This window comes from Macrosteles quadrilineatus, unplaced genomic scaffold, assembly GCF_028750875.1.
Source record: "Macrosteles quadrilineatus isolate MER2022 unplaced genomic scaffold, UCM_ALF_1.0 Scaffold_3__2_contigs__length_128488019, whole genome shotgun sequence".
Classification (NCBI taxonomy): Eukaryota; Metazoa; Arthropoda; class Insecta; order Hemiptera; family Cicadellidae; genus Macrosteles; species Macrosteles quadrilineatus.
In genome coordinates, this window is record NW_026542596.1 from 124,819,656 (window position 1) to 124,843,462 (window position 23,807).

Genomic DNA, 23,807 nt, shown 5'->3' on the forward strand with positions numbered 1-23,807 from the left:
AGTTCTGTTTGTGTTGTGTTTGGAACTTTGACGTTTCAGATTAGCCATTTGTTTTTTTTTTGTCAACATCAGCAGATCAGCTCCAGCTGTTCGTTGAGTGAAGCTTGTTCAACAAGTTTGATCAAGTATTAATTATGTGTTACTATTGATTATGAAAACATTCTACATCTTTTCCGGATTCACTAAGCTGGGAATACATTATTAAACATTGAAGTATACGAAGAATAGTTTATTTGAGTAACTATTGGGGGAAGTGGTACATTGCTGCACTCGAGCTCGTGTTACACATTTCATTTAATTTATTTCAACGGCAAATTTCCAATTTATACATGCACAATTCAAAATAGACATGATAACTGTGCAAAAATTTCACAAGGAAAGCAAAGAACAATATGCCATAGATAAAACATACTCCCTTAGTAGATTTCTCATCCTTATGGAACAACTGAAGACAATTTTATTGTTAGTTCATGTACGGTTTATGAAGAGGTCGCGTTTTGTTTACAATTTGTTTCCCGTTATTACAGCCATTTAAAACCTCGTTTAACCAAATAATACGATATAATCATAAACAATAACTTGTTCCCTAGTTATATAACCAAACAGTAAAGCATTAATCAAGAAATTAACCCTAAAATAATGGAAACAAAGTTTCATCGACACTAACGCCTTTGTGTCACGTACATGAACTAGACACGAAAAACGTGCTTCAAAATTTACAATGGGATGAGAAGTCTACTTGTGTTGGTTAGTCTATGAATATGCTTAACAAACGATGCAAGAAATAGAAACAATAACAGATCAGTCAACGAGAAATATCAATACATAGGTACAATAACAATGCAAAAATTGAAACAAGAAAACAAAACTATAAAAATAACACATTTTTTACAGTCACCCGAGAAAGTGGGGTTCCTTGCACTGATTATAGTACAGAAAGCTGTTAATTGTATCGATCTCTATGTAATAATAGAGATAGAGATCGATGGTTATAATTGCTGCATTTAGCCTACTTATTTTGCCGCACACTTTTACTTTGTCGCAAACCAGTATTCCAACCAAAAAACACAAAACAGCGTTCTTTTTACTATACAAGTAATTCGTGTGCTCTAGGAAATAGGCTGGCAACACTTAAAGATACTACGACTACGATCAGCTGGTACAGCGTTTCCCATTTCGATCATTGTTTGGATTTAACCTAATCTAAAAAAAACGTGTTGTGCAGTGTTTGAAAGACAAATTATTTATATGATACTAGCTGACCCGGCGAACTTCGTATCGCCTAAGTTATAGCTTGAGGAGTATGTTTAATCTATGGTTATAGGTTTCCCCTAAGACAGACCGATGGAAAGAAAGTACCGTTACGTTTAATTTTCAAGATGATCTCGTTCGCATCGCTCAATCACGTCCTGGTTGAAGTTCGTTCGCTACGCTCACTCACCTTTGGGTTGGAGCTCGTTCGCTACGCTCACTCACCTTTGGGTTGGAGCTCGTTCGCTGCGCTCACTTGCCTTCAGGTTAGCTCGTTCGCTACGCTAACTCGCCTCCAGGTTGAAGTTCGTTCGCTACGCTCACTCACCTTTGGGTTGGAGCTCGTTCGCTACGCTCACTCACCTTTAGGTTGGCGCTCGTAGAACAGAACCAACTTGTTTAATTGAAACAGCTGTTAAGATTCATTAATTCCATTTCTCATAAGGTTAACATGGGAAACTCCAGAGCCACTGGGGCGAAGCCCTTTTAAGAATTTCGAAACGGGAAATAGTTTACGTCCGATTCGCATACCTACAGAATTTACACACCAAATTTCATAACGATCGGTAAAGTCGTTCCGGAGGAGTTTGCAGACAAACACTGTGACACGAGAATTTTATATATGATACTAGCTGTTGTACCCGTGCTTTGCAACGGGAAGAGGACACAAAATAGAAACATTTTAATCTTTATCTCTTGCATATAATAGTTACACATCCGCCAACGCTTTTAGAAACATAATTCACTGTTATGCTGGCCTTAATAGAAACGTTTAAGTTATGACTTTTAAATCTGGTAAGTAGTGGATACCACCATTTTGGTTTTGATTAATTTTAAATCTTGTCTAGGCTGATATGAGAAAAACTGACCAAATCTTCGAGTAAAACATTGACATACATTATTTACCAGATTTACCTTCATCTCCCTCAATTAGGCCTACACATCTTTTAATTTATTATTGACATTTTAAATTTCAATTTTGAAGTTGCAAAAATACTAATTATTAAATTTAAATATCTTTATATTAAACTCTTCACTCTTCTTTATACAGTATTAAATCACAAATCCTTTCATCTTCAGTTTTTCCACTCACATTAAATCATTAGCAAAACTAAGTCAGCTGTTATACAATTTATAAATATTGCTGTGCCTTATCAATACAGTATTTTGAAATATTAAAGAAACTATATCTATATGTACTATAAAAAATTTCAAACAAATAATTTAGCATTAATATGATTATCAAAGCATCAAGGACTAAAAAATGTAATAGCAAATACAGTATATGTTTCATTGCATCTCTGATTCTACTATACAAAAATATCAACAAACAACTTAATATACAAACCAGTTCTTTTAATCAGTTCCATCGTCCATTGCCTTTACTAAATTTCATTAACATTAAATTTAAATTTAATAATTAAATTTTAATAATAAATTTAAATTCATAAAAATGTTATTGCCTTTAATAAAGTAAATGTGAACTGAAAGCTATGTTATGATAAAATAAGAGTATTTTGTATTACCATTTGATAATTAAATATAGTTACACATATACAACAGATTTTAGAAAACAAAAATCAACGACAATTTAGTTATTGATGATATTCTTTAGTTTAATTTAATCATAGGTTTAGCAAAACACAATAATTTGATTTACCTAAATATACATAAAATGTAAAAACAATGTAATGTGCAAGTTATGTTAAGTTTTAACACATGTGAAGCGGTTAGAATTTATTTAAAGTAGCCTCCAAATTCATACACAAAATCTATACATTGTAATTTTCATACTGTTTTTTTATGAAAACATATCAATAACATTATTTTCACTTAAGATTATTAACTTAAGACGCTTTAAAAAATCCAAAGCAGAGCCGAAGGTTGATACAGCAATGGTTATAAAATATTTTTTTCTATAATCATTGACATAGTTTTAGAATAAATAATCCATGATAAAAGGTAAGATTAAAATAAACCTACCTCATATTTATGGAAAATATTATATTTAATTTCTTTGTATCAGCTGTCTGAAATTGTGAAATGCTGTTTATATTTAAATGTCAAAGCAAATGTAAACAAACATTGTTAGTGTTCTCATCACAGCCATGGAGACCAATCAATATTTACTTTTAAAATGTTCACCTCAGAACGTTTAAAGCCAAAGGGGCAAAGCCTATGGTCAGTATCGAAATGTGAATAGTCCTATAATGGTCCTTGGTATGGTAGCTATATTTTTGTAAAATTTAAGCCCAGTTGGTTCAGTAGTTTTTGCACCTATTAGTAATACACATACAGACAGACACCATTAGATTTTTATATAATAGTATAGATATAGTTACTGTGAGAAAAATTATTGCAGATTTTTTATGACCATAATTATACAAGCCCGAGATTTAAGATTGTCATGAATCATTTTTGTGTTAGCCTAATTCGGAGATTTGTTGGTACAATAAAGAACATGTTGATAGCGCAAGCGCGGTGTATTCATATTCTTACTACCGTATCCACGATTGATATAAGCCCAATTCCAATTTTCTTAGGCGAATGGACCTCAAGTGTGTGTAATGGACTAGGTGTGGTGTAGGGGCTGTTAATGTTTTTGTAGTTAGTTTTTGAATTGCAATGGGCGTAGGTAGTTGAATAATTGAGCTACCGACAGAATACGCTGATGTAAATTAAACACTTCTATAATCAAATATGTAAATTTTAACTAAGTCTAACTGATAGGATGATGTATTCTAGAAGCTACATTTTAGATGTATTTTGTGTCACATCAGCTATTTCAGTAACATTTAATGACTTGGTGAACCCCGTCGAAATCAACGGTTGCTTTAAAGGCTTACGACAATTCGACAAAAAGAGTGAAATTATAAAAAATTTGAGTATTTAGCATTAATTGTTTAGTGAGTAATAAATAGGTGTCGAAACAATAATGACTATTGCGTTAGTTACAAAATATGGTTGATCATTCAATGAATAAAATATTTCTTATACCGTCCGTCATAGGAGTTATTGTTCCTATGTTAATTGGTTTATCTTCTTTTTTGATTAATATATAATATAAAGAATGCTTTTGTAAGAATATTTAAATAGTATTAAAATCGTATTGGTGGATCTTTTGTGGTAGGCCTACACAATTCTGCGATTTAATCAGTGTTATGTTTTTTTATTGTTGAGAAGGCACGTTCTAACTTCAAAGGGAGGCTCACCCTAACGCTGTGTAAGTTTTATTTTTCCTTCGTCACGTCGGTCAGCATACCGTACTTTTGTGCCAATGAATAACCCTATAAATTTAGCAATAATATTTTTTAGCATAACTTTGATTCCATGATATGCGGATGTCAGTTGTATCAGCATTATCAATTACATAAAGTGTTCAATATAATATATCTTCGGAATGTTAGGAATATACATGTAGTGAAGCTGGCTTTTATTCTTAAAATGAAGGACCTCGTTCATGTGATCATGCGGCTTCTTTGGCAACAAATAATGCAAATGACAAAGCGATATGCTGCATTTCCAAAAAGCAAATACTGTAAATTGTTACGTAAATAGTGACGTTTACATGCTTTGTTGTTAATCGATGTATGTTAGAAAGGATGAGGATATCTCTTGTGATGAGCGTTATAAAAGTGCCGCTTGTCTCGTATCCACCACCGCCACTGACACCTACACTCCACTCATATTGCCGCCTGCCACTCATATCGTACCCGAGGCAAACAGTTGTTTGGTTCGTGGTTGATTGCAACGCCTGAAAGTCAATTGATTCTCTTAACAATTTGGCCGCCGCTCTGACATCGGGTCGGGTCCCATTTAGTTTAAGCAGTGTGTAATATACTTGATGGTGACCACGTGGTGGCTCGCCGCTCATATCGTACCCATTGAAGTGAACATTAAATTAAGATTATGATCCTTACATTTCAGATACATTTAAAAAAAAAAACTACCCCATTATTTTCTTAAAAAAAAAAAACATGACAAACGCAGACCCTTGAGGCACACCAACCCCACGGCACGCAGCGCCATCTATTATGCACGGCAGCAACTAGCGGCGGCGGAGTGTAGTGTATTGATTGGGGCTCAGTTGTAGTCCAGTGGTTGGTGGCCGCGGAGCTTAGTGACCTACCTGCTTATCCATGGAATAAACACCAAGGTTAGTAACAACCAATTAATTAGTAACAAACTTTGCATACACATGTACGGTAATGTAATTATTCAAACTTGAGTCTGGTATAAAAAAAATTAATTTCCACAATCATTTTGCTAGTTTACGATAATTTGTGGTTAAATTTATACAATTTTCGAAAATTTTCAATTTTGGTGAGAGTTTGTATTAGGTGTAGCCTATTTGGATTTTCAATTAAGGAAACGAGTAATTTTTATTTTCTTACACAATTATGTAAAGCCTAATGACGATAATAAAAAATAAAAAAACAATACATAGGCCTAACTACTATGACGGCATCTGAAAATGCAAATAATAATTTTTATTTGCAATTTATATTCTTGAATCCGTAATAAAAAAGGTGAAACCATTGGAGAATCCCAAGCAAGTTTCACTAGGTGTGACAATCACGGTGTTGGTGAGTGTCGTGTCTTGACGTAGTATTTTCATTCAACCCTCTTCTCCACGCCTAACGATCCGGGTCAGATGTAATGCGGTTACTTGTGCTGTAAATTAGCATTGGAAACAACACGCATCGACACTTTATTTAATTACGTAGAATTTATTTTTTTATGCCCCATGGTACTGTAGGTCTACATGGGAATTTGGCTCTTCTTTCTCTTATAACAAAATAAGTAATTTATTATAATCTTATTTCAGAAAAATTGGCGTACTTATGTATTTTTAGGTTTGATATTTTTATACAGTCTATAAACTAATTCGGGTATGAACGTTTGTTGTTTTTATAAGAAGTTGGGACAAATAATAATAAATTGTCTTGAATATTTCTTTTAAATTTGCGAGTTTTTTATGTTTTAATGTACGATAACTAACTTGTTGTAGCAACCAAACATTTTCGGCTATTTAACATAAAATATAAAATATTTCAGTTTCGAAAAAATATAAAAACGTTCACTGGGTGTCAATTAGATTTACAAATTATTGAAGGCCATACCATAACACAATTTTTATAAAACTACAATTAGAGATACCAACAACTAATTTCTCAATGTCTGCATAGTATTATACTGTATAGTACTTGTGCTTTGCTTTATACATTTATACAGTGTGGTAGAAAAGTCCCGGAACGCTTTAATAAATATTTTACCAATATAAATAAAGTAGTGAGACTTGGTATATCAATAATAGTCATTAATCTCTACTCTTTTAAGCTATTATCACTTTTTTATACCTTAAGGGGGACGGCCCACGAGGAGTCAGACAAAATTCTTAAATAGCAGCATTGTTTTTTTATAATATAGCTCGAAAATGACAGTAGTTGTTCAAAGGTTCATTGAGTTTGCATTGCTATTATACCCTACCTCCTCAAAGGGGCGACTGCGAGAATTCAGAAGAAAATCATTAACGAAAGCATAGGTCGATATGCACATCAAACTCTTAAACAGTAGAATGCAATACCTACCGCAAGTTTGAGCACAATAGATCAACGAAACAAGAAAGAAATTGGCAGCCGCTCAAAGATTCAAAAATGGTAGATTCCAGAAAAATTTGAACGGCTGCCATTTTTGACTCAATTGTACGTTTGAGTTCGGATTTGCAGCAATGTGTTCTACCTGTAGGTATATATAGTCAATGGTTCTACTAAGACCTTTAATTAGATACCAACCTTGACCTATGCTGCTATTTAAGAATTTTGTCTGACTCCTCGTGGGCCGTCCCCCCTGGGATAATAAAGTGAAAGTAGCTTGAAAGAGTAGACATTTATAGCTTTTATTGATATACCTACCAAGTCTCATTACTTTAATTATATTGGTAGAAAAAATATATTAAACCGTTCCGGGCCTTTTCTACCACACTGTATAATAACATTTTAATATATCAATTTGAACGTTAGTTTCTCTATTTTACTTTGAACGTCTATTTATCGTAAAAATTGTTTATCTCGGTAAAAAGATTCATTAGGATGAATTCAACCTATTTCAAAAATAATTTACAACTTATAATGCCGTAAATGTGTTATTTTAGGTAGTTATAGTAACCCTAACCTAGCGGTTTATCAACACAATTCTTGTTTGCCTGAGAGGCAAGTTGCCAGCTGACCACTGAGCTGGAAGAGTCATAAAAGTCAGATTTACCACCTGAAACAGTAGGCTACACTGGCTACACTGCGGGTTTCGTGGTTTCTAAATTAAAATAACTCTGTAGTGAATTTGATCTACGATAGCAAATTTTAAAAGATTCGCCTATTGGGTCTGATGATGGATTGGAGTATCCAATCGAAATCGATCACCACTTACCACCTTTTTTGTACATTTACCGTCTTGTGAGTAACAGTATAAGCGTAAATATATGTTTTAAGTATTATAAGACGTATCTTTATTTAATTTCCGTAAATTTAATAACACGTACACTGCTGATCAAGAAGTTATTTATTCCTTGAGCTAAAACTAAACATTAAATTCCCATGCTACTGCTGTAGCGAGTTTTAGAGAATTCAACCACCGATAGAGAGCGCTGATGTAAACTCCTGACTTCTGTAACACACACCAACTGAAAAGACGTCCTATAGCATATTAAATGCTACATATCGCAATTACAAAACATCTATATAAATAAAATTAGAGTTTTGTCTGTACATTGCTCAGAATCATAAACTTTTAGGTTATTTTTACGTTTTATGCATTAAAGAAACCGAAACAAGTCTCATCTAAATTTCTGTCTGTCTGTCTGTCTGTCTTCCTGTCTGTCACGGCCCAAGAGCAAGAGCCATTTTACGCGGCCTTCTCCTGAAAAACGAGAGTACCTATCAAGTTCCAAATCATTTTAATGTATTCACTGGATTGGCGAGATTGTCTTTAGCCATTATAATATGGCGTCACTACTTTGTAAATAAAATGACGGACGTTTAAAAACAAAATTTTGTGCGACTTTTTGTAAAGTTTACTCCAAATGTTTATCACATATTCATCTATGAAATAACGAACAGCTGTTCGAATCAAGATTATTTCTTCTAGCTGTCACTGATATGTTTACATTGAATGTTGTTTACAAATACCGCAACCGTTTCCGATCACGTTTTGAAAGCAAATCCAAACCAAGTAAGATTAAACACGTTTTTCCTTACATAACGGATTTAATTAATCGCAAGTGCAATAATTTGTAGGGTAACCGTAAATGAAAATAGAGATGCTTTGTGTATAAAGTTTTTGAGTTTTGATAACCGGGGAAAAGACCTTGAATCCGTGTTGTATATGGCTGGGAAACTTACATTTTTAAATGAGCGTTTTCAGTCGAGACTCGGCACACGACCGACGCGCGTCTACATGTCCATAAAAATAAAATTAGGCCTACCGTGTATTTATGTTTTATTCGTCATGTGTATAAGTCTACAGTTCGTGCATGTGTTTAAAAAACTCCAAGATGCACTTAATGGGGAAGCTCAAGACCTTATATTAGGACTGATGATGGCGATTTAATTTCGCCGAAATGCATCTCCTGTAATAGGATACATTAGGATCGACCGGCGGACACAGGTAATTTAACCTTTTATTGATTGTCATACCGATCCGGAACATCAACAAACAACATAAAATGAAGTTATGTATAATAGTTTGGCCAGCATATCTGAAAATATGCAAACCAACTGCTGTTCTGAATATAATAAGGTTTTAACTGAATACTATAAGATCCCCGTGCGTAGAACGGGTACACAGCTAGTCATGAATAAAAGTAATTAGACTGCCCAACTACACCCTTTTTCATAGGAATGATTTTTACCTAAAGTAGAACATACTCCACATACTTTTAAATGTGAGAAAAATTTCATTTTTTATGGAAAAGAAATTATAACACATTTTTAAAGGATACTTATAATCGGATTAATATAACCGCTGTATTAGCTGATAAAAGGGAGCTAATTGCCTATTAAAACTAGCATTTCTTGAGAATTAATTTAATCAATGGTAGGAGTGTTTAATAACTGATATTATTTCCATTTATCACCATTCTATAAGCAGATCGCAAACAAATTAGAATAATGCGATTAGCTTTACGAATGTACAATTCTTGGACATTAAATGATTGTTATCGTATGGGTTTTATGGAGGCAGTTATACTCATATTAATAGTACGGATTAAACTTTTTTTACCTAAGAGACTTATCATTTTATTTTTAATTAGGCTTAGGCTCCGAGCTACGGAATTTTTTAATTGTGGCGCTAATCAATTGTAATTTGCAGGATTTGAACCCAGAACTCCAACGTTTTACACTCTGATCACTCGAGCAGCCGCGCTCATATAATTTTCGTTTGATAATTGCACCATTATCATTAATTCACTACATCCTGGAATAATTTTGGAACATCTTGGAATTACTAACGAAACCATTTAGGTAACATTCCTCTAAATAATCTAAATAGGTTCAAACCATGCTCAAACCAATCCAAGTAAGTTAAGTTACCATTTGAGAACATCCAATTACTGATATTGAACATACAGTACTATAATATTCCAAAGCTACTTAACATCGGTTTAACCACCACCGTCCTCTTTTAACTGCTTAATCATGATGTTATGTTAATTATGGTTAGTTATAAACTCTTCATTAGCTGAGATGATTGTTTTGTAAAACTAGTAAAAAGACAACTAAAAGACAACATTGTCGTTCGTTGCTGTTACTTTATAGGTATTTGTGTTGTTTTATGACACCTATAAAATACCAGCGACACTATAAAGTTGCGATTCGGAATGAATATTGCCTTTTGTACGAGAAGAAACACTGTGCAACATGTATTTTGTAAATTTTAGTTAAATACTCACAATTAATAAGCCACAAATTGAAATTGATATACAAAGTATCTTCCTGATGTAGATCGCTTACCTATGGTTGTATCTTTATACAATTCACCATATTTCTTGGTGTTATGGAGACTGTAACCTTAACGGAAGTGACAATGTTTGTTATCCTCAGTCTTCGTATCAACTAAAGTACAACGAAGGCAATACTTTTATACTGGGTTGGGGTATAAATATTAATTTATTTTTACTATAAACAAGTTTGTATAGAAATTTAAAATAGCAGCAAAAGATTTGCTTAGTCTGAAGGTTTGCCGTGAGAGGGGTATTTGTGTTTGCTGTCGCATTCTTTTCTATTCAAGACATTTTATGCAAGTTTTCCGAATAAAGAACTGAATATTACACAAAAATATTACAACGACAGAAAGGTTAATATAATTTTAAATTTATAATCTTTGGGTTTAAATTGCGTATCATCCTTGCCGTGCATCACGTTAAATTGAATAATATTTATATGTAAAGCACCAAAGAGAGTAGGCAGGTAAACCCTCTTTCATACATGGTAAAAGGTTAAGTTAACACTTTGCACGTATTTAATCTATTTACTTAACACTCGGCAGTATTTTAAGACGTATGATAAGGTTAGTGGTCGGTTCTAGTATAGTCCGTGGCAGATGGCCAGATAGTATAATGTAGTCACACTCCAGTTGCTTTGGACACAGTCACTCTGTCTGGGCCAATGGATATGACGTCTGGGGCACTAAATAATAAACAAGAATTATGAATCAGTGTTACTGAAAATTTATGAATTGGACAATCCTCAAGGTGGCAGCGCTGCGTTTTGCTTAGTGCAAGTCTTGAGGTATATTAATGGCTAAAAGACGTCTTAAATTATTTGGTAGTTTTCCAGAACAAAATTACCTGAAAGCAAATACGTCAAATAACAATTATAATAATATATTTACACTTATACTGTTTACTCAAAAGACGGTAAATACATATAATACCCCCACTGCAGCAAACCTGCCGACTAAGCGAATTTCCATTTGTCTGAATTGATTCTGAATCAAATCTATTTAAATAACATTAGGTTTAAGAAGTACCTAGGTTTGCTGCTACAAAGAAACTAAATAAGTGTGTTTTTTAGTAAAATATTGATAGCTTATTATAAAATAAATATGTTTGCCAAGTTTGATCAAAATATATCCATAAACAAGCAAACTACAACGCTTGACAATATTCTCCATAAGAATAACATGGGAATTTTAAATTAAACTTTTTAATTTTATCCGATACCAATAACCGTAAAAAATTCTTTGATTACTTAAATTATTTGTTTTTAAGCTCTTTAAAAAGGTGTAAAGAGAATTTGGGAAATTTTAGTGTTTTTATATACATATATAAACATTTGAACGAATATTGTTTTAGGCCTCTGGAGACATCAAAATGAAAAAGTAAATCGGTTCCGGGCCTAGGTCTTACCATGCCACCTACGGTAATAGCTATTTCCTTATAGGGAAATTTGCTAAAAGGTGGTAAGTGGTTATCGATTTCGATTGGACACACCAATCATGATTTGGATAGCTATTGTGTTGATTGTTTGGTTGTATCAACCGTATTCTCCCTAACACTCCTAAAAAAGAGTGTATTTCTTGCACTAAGAGTAGTGGTGGACATACTATCGTGGTCTATGGTCTAGATCACCACAGGTAACTGATATTACCTGTAGGTCTGGATCTGGCATGCCACAGCGGTCTGGACCTGCACCTAGTGATCCGTTCGTCTAAAGTCTCCAAGGAAAACGGGTTGCATAACGTACGTGGGCTGTGCCGTGCAGATATTGATATAGACTGACGCCAGCTATCGACACTGGGGACATTTAACTTATGTGTGACATAAACATTGTTTGATTAAATCCAAGGACCTTCTAACATTGACTTGGGTCAATGAGAACATCCCACATCTAGGTCACTCAACTACCAAGTATCAAGAATGTCCAGCCACTGGTGGCACCTACACAAACTAGATTTTAAAAATTTCTACAAGTTCGATTCAAGCTATAAACACGACTAGTCAATTCATTAAGGTATCGATTATTAAACACGGAGTTTTGATACATTTTACTTCGTCAATATATCAAACAGTCTTTATAATCACAGTGTATGGAATTTATTGCATGAACTCAGAAATAAAGTAGTTTTGTTGTATAAGCCCTCGACATAAACTAAACATAGCTTGACGACTTTACCAATAGCATAGAGGCATAAAATAATCTGTAAAGTCAAAAATAACGTTATATCAAACCCAAGATGCATGGAGTAAAAGTCAAATACTTTTACTCCATGCATCTTGGATCAAACCTACGACTACGGCTAATAACCGTTATATTACTAACGGTCGAAACGAGTCGAATTCACACCTGCTTTCGCATATAATTATATTATAGTTCATGAAGTTTTGAATGAAACCTATGTAAACCTAATAATCCTAAATATGAAGTAATATATGGCAGTTCTAGAGTTTTAAGTAAATTTCGAATAAAATTAGAAATGTCAAGCAATATCTGCCTAGCATGTGATTGATACTGTATTTTGAAATGGATGCAACATATTGTGAAATAAATCGGAAACAGTTTATTCACAATTCACGTTGGCGAATAAAAACGTCACCTGTCAAAACTCGAGCCGGATGTTCGTGATATTGTTGTTGGAAATGTTTAGTTCCTGTAAGCTTAGGCCTATAAGTTTTTCATTTCAAACATAACCGGATAAACATATTCCGGCATAGATTTGCTACCTTTTGGATTAGCTGATGACAATAATATGCTACAGTATTTCTAACTTCGACAAAGTTTGGATTCATTGATGTCTATTCATATCCTGTTAAATTTACATAAATTTTGAAAATAATTACTGTCAAGCGAAACGAAATATTTGTAAGCCAATGCTTTATTTCTGTAACTAAAACCAACGTGTTTTTTTCATAGGGCGCTAGTCATGAGCCCGGAATTGTGTTCACATTACTTCAGGCTAGACCTAGGGGTTACGGCAATATCACTTAGATAGAATCCATTGGTGATTTGGTGGGATTTGAACCACGGGACCCCAGGAACCGGAGCACCGCGCTCTAACCACTAGACCACAGACAATATAATACTTTAATGTTTATTTAGGTTTATTCTATTGTCTGTGACCAGACCAGCTCGCTCCCCAGCCTTTTAGGATTAGCCACGATTACTAGAAAAAACTTTTTCTAGTAATCGTGGGATTAGATGATGGCAATAATATGCTATGTCTAACTTCGATAACGTTTGGATTCATTGATGTCTTTAATATTCATATCCTGTTACATACATTTTTTAAATGATTACTGTCAAAAGGGACGACATATTTGTAAACCAATATATATAATATGTAATATATATAATATGTTTCCTGTTGTAAACATTACCTCTTCAGAGAGAAACAACAGTCAAAATAAACTCTAGCGGTTTTTAAAAACGCTGGCAAATCTGTACGTAGATTTGTATCTGTATATTTTTACCAAGCACCTTAACATTAACAATCGCGTTTTTTTCGCATGGCGTAAAAATGGAACGACATACTCAATAAACCCGATTTAATTAATTAATAATTAATTAGAATTTTAAAATGTTTCGAAAGTTAAGGGAGTTTTATTTTATGGCAACTGTTTGTAATCACTCAACATTATTATCTTCTTTTTAAGTGGTTGTGGGAAAGCCTGTCAGAAATGAGTGTCAGTTTATCTTCTCAACAATATCTCTTGCCAATCCCCCCTCCCCCCACAACCCAACCCAACCCCCCAGACTGACGTCATACAACTGGGAGCCTGCATTTAACCGTTTTTGCAAGACTTAATTCAGTTTGTGTCTCTATATAAATTACTTAAAAACGAATATTTTTCATCGTTATCAAATTGTTTAAATGGGATGTAGATACATTTTGTAGTCCTGTACTGTGATCATCTTAAAGAGTAGTGTCTTCAATTATATTTCTTATATCCAACAAATAAAAAATAAAAGGTGTTTTAAGGAAATTTCGAAACGCAAATCTTTATGACATTTAAAAATAAAAACCAACATTAATATTATGTTAATATCCAACCAACATAATGCAAATATCCTTCATTATGCTTACAACTTGTCTTGAGGATTAGGAGACATAAAATCTCACAAAGCTTGTCATCAAATATTTTAGTACAATATGTGATAAAATATAATCTTACATCCCACAAAACGAAAGTTGTCAACATATAATTTGTAACTCTTTCAAACAACTTTGTTTTTTTCAAAACGTGGAACATTTAAGGATTATAAGTTGCATAAATTTTCTATTGCAATAATCATTGTTACAAAGGTTTGTTACCACTATTGATATAGAAAATTTAAAAACGTCATTATCTAATCAATATTTTTTTTTTTTATTCAAGCATAAAAATGGTAAGAAGTGTAAACTTACATCTTATTTTTACCCAACAATAATCAATGACTTAATTATTGTTTTAGTAGTTTTTTTTATGAACAGATGAATAATTTTCTATAGCCAAACTGTTCAATTTCACAAGTCAATTGTCGTCATTATGAACTTCGCAAGACATCAATAAAGTTTCTCACCCGAAGTTGTGAACTTCCGCTCTTTATCGAGATCACGTTTCTGAAGTTCAGAGCTTGCCACGCTAATTGTAACATCCTTCAAAAGTCTAATTAATTAACAATAAGTGTCTGGGTAGTCGAGTGGTTATAGTGCTCGCCTTCAAATCTGAAGGTCGCTGGTTTGAATCCAAGCGACCCATATGTAATTTGTCATTGGGCTATGAATTAATGGTACTATCTAACAACAGGACAACATTACTAGTAACAAGACCAGGGTTTGGACCGTTTCCTTGCAAAAACAAAAACTCAAATTAAATAAATTTGCCTAACACATATTTATAAACTATTACGGCATGCGCTTTTGTGTCTTATTATAACATAATTACAGATGACTCCGTGCAATAGGGTTGTTTATAATTTAAACCCCAAGGCTTTAGGACCCGTCAGTAAAATGTTCAAATACAAAGAATATTGGATGTTTGACATCGTTCGGTACACGCCATGCTTAATGTTAACACATAATGTTCAACAATTTAATGGAACAATACATTCAAGAACAATACTAATGGCAAACATTCACCAAAGTTTGGGATGAAGCAGATAACATGCCTTTGGGAGCCGAATGCTAACTTTACCCATTAATTTCTTTCCTACCCCTAAGAGATAAAGAGGTGTTTTACTGTTTAGATCAATGGTTGATGTTGAGTCTATGCCAAAACGAGTATTTAGAAACCCCAATTATTAAGTATATTTATGATTAATCTAAACTAGGATCAATAGGTATTCATACAGTACAGTTTCTTATCAAAAATATGGAAAACCCTTTTTTCATTGCAAAGTGAATTCATAAGTAAAGTAAATTACTTTATGTTTAAGAACTTCTCAAATTTAAAAGAATAATGGAAACTGTCTGGTTACAATTGTTTTCCGAGCACAGATGTGAATCTCGAATAGTTTCAGAACTAGTTTAGAGAACCACTCAACTTAACACACAATGAGTTTCAATTTCAATGTTTCATAACACTTGATCCAAAGAATTTAATTATAAAATTAATTAATAACTAAAAAACCCAATCCAATTATAAAACACACATTGCAAACTAAACTGTACTTGGATAAAATCAAATGCTACATATATTTAGTTTATTGACAAAGGTTTCAAAACAAGACACCAATACAGCTATTGTTTCAGTGCTGATTTCTGGATGCGTAAAAATTAGAAAAGACTATATTGAAAACTAAACTGAATACAGATTAAATTGGTTTCGTTATTACAAGAACACCAGGCCTAGCTTTGTGTCTGTCCCAACTCATTCTGTTGGACGTAAACATAAACAGACAAACAAACAGACAAACACGCAAACAGATGGACACGGGCTGACCGTCGAAAAATCTTCTCCTACACATGGTTAACCGATGCTCGATTCTATGCATGACACCTCAAGAGAAGAGATCTTAGTCTGGTAAAACAGAAAATATGCGTCTAATATGGAGTAAAAAGAAATGCAGGCCTAAATGTTTGAATTGTATACAAAACTTTGATTTTTACAATTTATTTTTCATCAATCTGCATACAAACAACCAATAACCAATATCTACGAACATGATCGGGTTCCATTCAACCAAATACAAAAAATGAGTTGGCTATACCTGTTCCAAACATTACTTTTATATAGGTAGTATATATAGGTAGTATGTATGCGAATGTAGCTCATTTACGATCAGCTGAGCGAATCGTAGATTTTCAACGTATCAAAACGTATGATTTTGCCTGTCCTAAACAAACCTTTTCAGCTAAGTTCTCGTTTGCCCAACAATAGCACTAATGTGCTCTATATTACGAGAAATGTAAGATAAACAGCTGATAAAAAAAATTACAGCTATGTTATGTAAATAAACTGTAATCGTAAATACTAAAATATGAAATAGGGTGTTGATTGTTCAAAACAGCTGATTAAACAGCTGATATAACAGCTGATTTAAAAAAATGTACAGCTATGATAGGTAAATAAACTGTAATCATAAATACTAAACTATGAAATATGGGGTTGATTGTTCAAAACAGCTGATTAAACAGCTGATAAAAAAATGTACAGCTATGATATGTAAATAAACTGTAATCATAAATACTAAACTATGAAATAGGGGGTTGATTGTTCAAAACCAAACGTCGTTGATTTGCATCGTAATGAAATCTCGATCACTGATCCTCACGTTACGAAAGTTCTTTTCGGAACTAGTCGGAAAATAAAACATTCTTGCCCAATGGATACTATTGCTACAACGCAAACCACATTTTCCTTAACATTTAAATATCCTTTACTGGTTAATAGGAACACCAATGCGAAAAAAATACGAAAAAATATCAAGGAACGTTTTCGTTACGAAAAAATAAAATGTAAGAGTACTGTATTTATTTCTCTACCTCAGGTAAACTCCATGGAGATACGGATCCTGAGACTTAAAATGCTTTTTGCAGTTATCTTCTCTGATGTATTTGACAATTTGTAATACAAAATACAAATATCTCAAATTTCGTTATTTATTTTTAAAATACCGTGTTGAATTAGCAAATTGTAAGAGCGTATTAAGTTTTTTCAAAGAAACTTTTTCCCGAGTTGTATGTAATATCAGGTACTTATAGAAGCTTAGTGTTGTTATTTGCAGCGCGATGCCGAGTATTGTGCACAACTCGACACAATAGTCCCGTTTTGGGACTCGACAGTGTTTTCCACGCTCGGCTTGGTCTCAAAATGGGTCATTTTCGTGACTAGTAGTGAAATATACTATTTTCCTACACCAGGGTTTCACATGCAGCTTTTTTGGAACTGCATTTCGTGAACAAAATCAGGCTGTGTCAGGTCGGGTCTGAAACTGCTACCTTTGACTTTATGGATCATTTGATCATTTTTTACAGGTTTAACATTAAATACCCCACTGCAAGTACACACAGATTGATGATTAAGTTAACACATGATTTAGTTATCTGACCAGAGCATCTAAACTCAATAATTCGCATTACGGTATTAATTAATGCTACTGTTAGATAGGTAGGTAACTTAGATATTAATTTAACGAACTATTACATTACCAATACTGTACGTGAATAACCTCCAACCTATTTTAGCTTTTCACAATTCCCTATCATAACTGTTAAAAATAAATATTGAGAGTAAGGGCATCATTATAATGATGATTGCATATAAGATTTATAACCTAATTGGAATAATTAAAATACTGTATAACATTTATTTCAATCTTCAATTTCCCCAAAGGCCATTTAGTAAAAATATAACTTAATAAAAAAATACGTAAATTTATTATTGCTACAGATCAATAACATACATGTCCATAGAATAATATATATTTTAAACTATAAAGTATTTGTTATGAAACATACCCAGGCCTGTATCGGTACATTATTGAGCTGAGTGATATTCAGTGAGGATCAGTGGAATGTCATATTGGGATCCTAAACTCGGTCTTTGATGGGACAGGAGATGAGTTGTATCATTGATGTCCTAGTCACGTGATCGTTGGCTGCTTACGTCACTAGATGAGGGAGGAGAGCTTTGGAAGGAAATACTAGTTGACACAGTTAGTTGTTAACATGCATTATTTGAAGATAAAAAACTAATTTTAGATACATGTTTTATCCCGGGGATTAAATACTAAACATCATAAATAAAAAGTTGGTACCCTCGCCGCAGGAAACCTACAGACTAAGCGAATTTCCATTTGACTGATTGAATTTTTTAATTAAATCTATTTAATATCAGGATCAGGTTTAACGAGTACCTAGGTTTGCTGCTACATGGAGTCTAATACAGTGTGTTTTTTTTTTGTAAAATATTAATAGACTACTAAAAATATAATAAATTTGCCAAATTTGATTAAACTATATATCCATAAACAATCAAACTACAATTGTTTAGTAATTCTCCATAAGAATAACATGGTAATTTTAAATGTATATTTTTTTAATTTTCTTTGTAACCTATTAGCGTAAGAAAACACTTCGATATACAAAATTATTTGTTTTTTCGATCTCTTTAAAGTGGCCTGAATAGGAATTGGGAAATTTTATGTTTTAGGGGTCAACTATGAGAAAAATATATTTTACTCCATAAAACCCCGTTTCTGTGGTCCGATCATGCTAGTTCGTGAACTCATTCAAGTTCATTCTGCCTTACAACTCACAGGCCTAAGCTTAAAAACCTTAAGCTTAAAATTTTACGTTTTAAATAGTCCCTTCGACATAACTACGTGCGACATGAGATCGGGAAGGCTGTGGGATTCCATGTTGTTTTGTAACCAGCTGTTACATTCGGCGCAGCCTGCAACGTAAAGTACACACGGGCGTTTATCTGTGACAAGGGGATATTGCAACACACAAATCATCACGGCCTTACAATGCTTTCATACAGCAAATAGACTGCTGTGAGTGTTAACGTGGAAATTGAATACATTCATGGAAAAAGGTTTCAAGATGTTATTTGCAAAAATACATTTGATTACAGCTGATCCACATCGTGCCACTAACACAATGTTTTCAGGATCATTTTCGATTATACACTTTTTGCAGTGAACTGAAATAATTGTCGATCGCTCTAATCGAGGACACGTTAAAATACAAAATGCCAGTTTTTAAGTTCTTACAACTGTTTTGGAAATCTTAGCTCGTTTCAATAATCTTTCTGTTCTAATCCTTCATTGACGCCGTTTGAAAATTGTTTGGATTTTGATTACTACTTTTTGACTCTCCTCTTCCAATAGTAGAACAGTATAAAGATTGATTGAATGATTTAATTTGTTCAAAATACCCAGATTTTTGTGGACGTGTACATTCTCCTATTGTTCGTTGTTATTTGTATACTTACATGTGTACTATCATACTGTCATGTATATAATACTTACACGATATTATTATCGTATTAGCGCCTATTTTATTAAAGGGCTTTTGTTTTTTTATTTTTTTGTGTGACTACTAACATGTTTTGCGTGTGGTTTTAATTGTGCTTTTTTCCAAGTTAAGCCAGATTTCTATACTGTTCTTGTTATCTTTTAATACTTTCTCACTTGAAGAAGGGGTCGGATTCTATATCCTGAAACGTTGTAAACACATTCTTTTTTACGGTGATGGAAAATGTCCTCAGTAAACTATTGCGTACGTTACGGAATAATATCTAAAGTAATCAAACTCACCATCATCAAAGTTAACTTTATACAAACAAATGTGTTCCTGATGTGAGTAGAAAAGCTGTAACCGTTCCTAAAAGATAAAACTAAACAAAATCGCTTAACCACACGCTTCAACATTATCAAACCTTTAAAACTAGCTGTAAAGTAGATGTTATAATAACACCTGTTTTTTATACATCTACACTACACTATATCCATTACCCTGTGTTTTTCTCTTACTAAACTCTGCCTCTCACCTCACCCGCTGCTTCTCTGAGCCAAGTCATTAATTATCTCTAGATAAGGATTAACCTGCCTTCTGCGTCTCAAATGTTATTTAATAGTTTACTTCGTCATAATATAGTCTGAGATTAGTGCAATGTGGGTTTATTAAACTATAAGTGTAATTAAAACTGCCATAAAGAAATATGAGATGTAATTTAGTAGCAACGTAAAACATATTGATGAGGTTTCATCATACAAAATGTCCATATTATGATTTATGTTATCATAGATGATTCCTTTGGCTAATATAACAATTTTAATATATATGGTATAATTGGGTATTTGTTTTGAAAGAAGACATAAAATGTGGGAGAATTAAAATGGAAATGAGACCTCTGTTATACGATTTTCAAATTTCACTTGGGGAACCTCATTCTAGTCGTTGGCATACCATCCACGTTCAGTTCGTGTATGAGTATGATACACTTGGTAGACTAATTTTTATAGCACAGGCTTTCGGTCATGGAGACAGAGGTTCGAATCCCATCAATCAACAACGGCTTCTAGCTGTCAATATTTTGTGATAAAATAGTTTAAAACCCTCTTTAAGCTGTAGAAAGTAAAAAAAGGAATATATCCCCCAGGGGAGGAGAACAAAGTGGAGAACCTTTTTTACTAAAATACATATCATAAATACCAAAGATCCAAACATATTATCAATCCACATCAAAAGGCTCTATTTAAGCCGTGTATTTGATCTTTATGGCTCTCAAGTGTATGTCTTTTTTCCCATAGATGAAGTCCTGGACTCCAAAACCATATAAAGGTGTTTTTGAAGGAGTATGTAAATATAGAATGTAGAGGCTCAGAATGGAGGAGTAGACTTTTGTTCTGTCTGTCCTTAAAATAAAAGAAATGTTAATACCACAACTCTATGGTTTGTAAATAATATTTCTAATTGATCCTAAGTCAAAATTTATCTTAAACACAAACAAATAATATTAAGGTGATCCAATCTTTTAAAAAGTGTTCGATTCAGTTGATACCTTCAATATAAGTTGTTGGTCCCAATGGCATGTTTCGCCGATGTATACATATTTAACACATGCTCCATACAAGGCCATCTGAGGTGATCTGAGGTGGTATAACGTTTAACGGGACCTCCATATAATGAGACCACTTCAATATTAACTTCCTGTGTTCAATGGTAATGGTTACCGTCCACTAGCAGACCGGAGTCGGTGGCAATTACTGTAGGTGATTGTAATTACTGTTTATATCCACCTTCTGTAATGAAAACGGTGTTATGAGATCGATAAAGCGTAAATATTGTTTGATTAGTTTTTACATAGTCAGTTAATAGGGTATTATGAGTATTATATTTGTTTCGAAATTTATTTCACGGGTAACATTGCAATTTTAAGAACAGAGTAAAAACCTGTCCATATAAATAATGTATTAAAATATACGTCGTTATGTACATAAACAACAATAAAATCATCTGTTTTTTTATGGATCCACAAAATTAACTACCGAATTCAATTTTTTTCTGGGAACACGTTACATGGTAAAACTCTATACACAAATTGTTTTCCATATGTTTAGTATCACAGATTTTCAACAGTTTAAGTACTCTAAAAGGATGTTCGCAGTTTTGATAGCACACCGATTAAAAATTAAAACACCGATAATATCTGCACCGAATTGTAACCCTTGACAACGATGTTTTACAGTGTTTGCTGGCCAGTAAAGTTCAATAGTTGATCACCACATCACTATTCAGTCCCATCCAGCCCACAGTAACAGTCCATGGAGCAAATTGAGAGTAACGACCAACAATAACGACGGACCCGTCGGCGCGGCGCCGTCCCTACACACGTGGCTGACCGTCAACTTTAACCCTCAAACTTCTCAAAGCCTGCTAACTTTGTTGGGGACAATAACATGTTCTTGAACCTAGTTAATTATCCGACAAGTTTCCAGGCTATAAATTAAACGACCAATTCTCGCAGAATTACATTTCTATTTCAATCACATCTGCACATAACTGAATGAGATTCGCCCATTCGATCATTCATGTATTCACCTATAGAACCATTCATCTTTTTATCTATTAATCTATTCATATTAAGGGCTGAATTAGTTTAAAATATATTTTACCATAAGTCTGTCTCCAATATATAATATGTTTTAACATTCAAATACTTTTGCCTTTGGCTCTAACCAAGGCCACACTAAAAAAAACAAAAAGTTTTTTTAGTGTGGCCTTGCTCTAACACATATTTTGGGTTTTTAGAATATGAACATCTGATGATTATTGTTGGTTTTGTTTATGTTATGTGTTCATGTTGAAGATATATAACTCAATTAATGTGATATTCTTTTTAGTGTTTTTTTGTCTCAAAGTTTCAACAAAGTTTTACCCTCTTTTCACTCTACTGTTTTAATAGATCTAAATTTCAAATCTACTACTCAAACCTCAAGATTTATACAAAAAAGAAAATATTTACAGGTAAAATCTCTTCCTAAACATATAATTTGGAACTACTTTGATGCCAAATTCTTTTCTCACATCTCGTGTTCTTTCCTCTCTAATAATTTCACATATAATATTCTATTTATGATATTTTTCGTGTTCACCTTATTCCCCTATTAAATCTTTTGCCTATTCACTTATCATGCACAACGATCAACTAATCAACCAATGTACCCCATCCATACATGTCTATGGCCAAATAATTATCTATGAAAACTAGCCATTGATAACATTTCCTGTTCATCTATCCTCCTCATCTATTCCTGCCTATTTATCTATTCATAAATTGGTAAATTTATCAATTTGTTCAAACTTTTTATCCACACATATCAATATAACTTTATCTTAATTTGTATGTGTTTACCTATTTATTTGTTTGCATTATAAATAAAAAAAAACCCTTTCCAACTTTTTCCTTTGTCATATTGCACAAAATCATAGTTTTCAATGTAAAAATTTGAATTAACCTTAAACACTTAAGGGATTTTACCTTTATTTCCAAAACATAATGCGCGTTTGATGTAATGCATAATCTACCTAAAGAGGTTGCTTTAGTGTACTCTGTATGAGACTCAGATTGACCTGAAAATCCAAGCCTTTGATCCGTTAAGTGAGGCACTCCTTACACTACTCAATTTTATTTTGTTAAATTATAGTTTTAAATTACTAAGATTGACCATTATATTCGCAATTATAAATAAAATATAGTTTTAAAGCCATTTTGTAAGTAATTCTACTCCATGTTAAGATATGAAATTTGGGATTTTAGATAAAAACAATTAGTTTACTAGCTGATGAAATGGCAATAACACGTTCGTTTTATGAATTTATTAAACTACAAATTATATTACACACAAAATCAAGAGAAACGGTAAAGTCGAATAATTTTATTGGTTAAACCAATTTAAAAACAAGATGATCTGAATTTCGTGTTTTAGTGGAGTGTTGATCGAGATAATAATGAGTGGTTATCCTAAACAAAATGAATCTTGAACTTGAACAATGACAAAAAATGTTCATTTGCCATGACGGTAAGTAAGTGCACGGTACATAACCCTATTTCTATTAAACATTGCCTT

The 23,807-nt window shown here is 33.0% G+C and overlaps 1 protein-coding gene across 2 annotated transcripts in view; it reads left to right on the forward strand.

The window, feature by feature from the left end:
- Positions 1–5,350: 5,350 nt before the first annotated feature.
- The window catches only part of LOC128990524 (gamma-1-syntrophin-like), a 128,961-nt gene continuing 110,504 nt past the window's right edge, over positions 5,351–23,807 (forward strand). For both annotated transcript variants that reach the window (XM_054412919.1, XM_054412921.1), the window contains exon 1: positions 5,351–5,407. The gene's annotated coding sequence lies outside the window, so the exon portion shown is untranslated. The remainder of the gene's footprint in view (positions 5,408–23,807) is intronic.